This window comes from Theobroma cacao, chromosome 9 (genome assembly GCF_000208745.1).
Source record: "Theobroma cacao cultivar B97-61/B2 chromosome 9, Criollo_cocoa_genome_V2, whole genome shotgun sequence".
NCBI classification, from domain to species: domain Eukaryota; kingdom Viridiplantae; phylum Streptophyta; class Magnoliopsida; order Malvales; family Malvaceae; genus Theobroma; species Theobroma cacao.
Window position 1 is genome coordinate 8,938,135 of NC_030858.1, and position 1,795 is coordinate 8,939,929.

The window sequence follows — 1,795 nt, forward strand, 5'->3', positions numbered from 1 at the left end:
TTATGTCAATTTCCCAATTTTACGGGCAAAAATGTCCAAGGTTGTGCAAACAAAAAATATGTTTTGTTGATTTCTTCCGTAGATTTATTATTTGATATAATATAAATATTACTGATTGAAAGTTAATTGTTTGATTTTCATAAATAAAGTAGGCTGAGAAGCAATCGTACAATTGATCCGAAAGGGCATGGATTCAAATCCCATTCTTAAGAGTTGCGTGTCAAGAAATCAGTTTGGAAATAAATTGCAAAAGAAAGAAAAAACAGGGCTCAGCAGCCATATAAATTAATACAGATAATTACAAAATTAAGAATGCAAATTACAAACTTCCAAACCTTAATTTTTTTGCGAACGGTAAACAAAATCCAAGATGCGGAGAAGGAGAACTGATTAATTAATCAACTAATTAGACACAAAAACACCTACAGCATCATGAGACCGAGGAACAAAGAGCAGCCAAGAAAAGAAGCAAGATGGAAGGAAGAGAATTGGGTTCTGACAGCTGATGACGTTCTTCCTCGAGCACGAGTTGCAACGCCACCACCTCTTACTTTTCTCATATGAATCCTGAACTTCTTAGGCACAGATGAAACGAAGTCGTCGTCATCTCCTCGTTTCTCCCCAGCTTTCACAGGCTGGCTTAGAAGGAGTCTCCTGAATGGAATCAAGACTCCTCCTCCGTCTTGGTCAGCAGCAGCTGAAGTTGGAAGAGATCGAGAGAACAAGAGGAGGGTGACAATTGAGAGAGCTAATATGAATCTGATGAGGGTCATGCCTGGCTGTTACGCTGTTACGTATAGGGAGGGGAGCTCGATCTGGAAGTTTTGAAGGAGAAAAGATGAAATGTTGTAGCAGTGAAGTGCTCAAAGACCTGCAATGAGATCAGCTAGGAGATATACACAAATATATAAAATGAGAGGCGTTGGTTGGAGTGGTCCAGAGCTTAATCATCATGATAATTGCAAGAAGTATGATATCCGCACCGTGTGGGTGTACTTTGCTTTCAAATACCCAAAAATTTAAATAAAAATTATAGAGTAATTCTGGCACTGCCAGTTGAGGACATTGGTGGGGCAGGGCAGGTGAGGACAACGTAGCGACACTGATGTGTGTTTTTATCAAATGTAAATGTAATAAGTAGCAGGAGGAGGGTAAAAAATCTTTTTAATAACACACATGAAACAATTACAAAACTATTATTTTACATTTTAAATATATAACAATTTATTCATAAAACTAATATTTCTCTTCTTACATGAAAAAGGTTGGAGTTTGATTCCAAGTAAAATTATACTAATGAAGTCCATGGAGATTCCCACGTACAATCTTATTATAAGTGGTGTTTGGTACTTTACAATACAATGTAATTATAGGTAATATGATTGCAAGCCATGTGATCGTAGAGAAAATAACATTACAGTGTTTGATATACAAATAAAATAATGATTGAAATGCAGAGAAGATAACATTACCGCGTTTGGTTTACAAGTACTTTGCAGATAATGTAATGTTAATTTTCAAAATTATCCCTATTTATTAAAATACAAGTTTAATATACTTATTTTTTTGTTGTTAATTTTTATATAATATCATCTCTTAAATATATTTTAATGTTATATATTTTATTTTTATTTTTTATTATAATACTATATATTTTTTTTCTTTCTTTAATAATTTTTATATTATATATTTTGTTTTAATTTCTTTATATATATATATATAATTTTATTTTTTATATTTTTTTATTTTAATTTTAATTCTATATTATATATTTTATTTATATTTTTTTATTTTA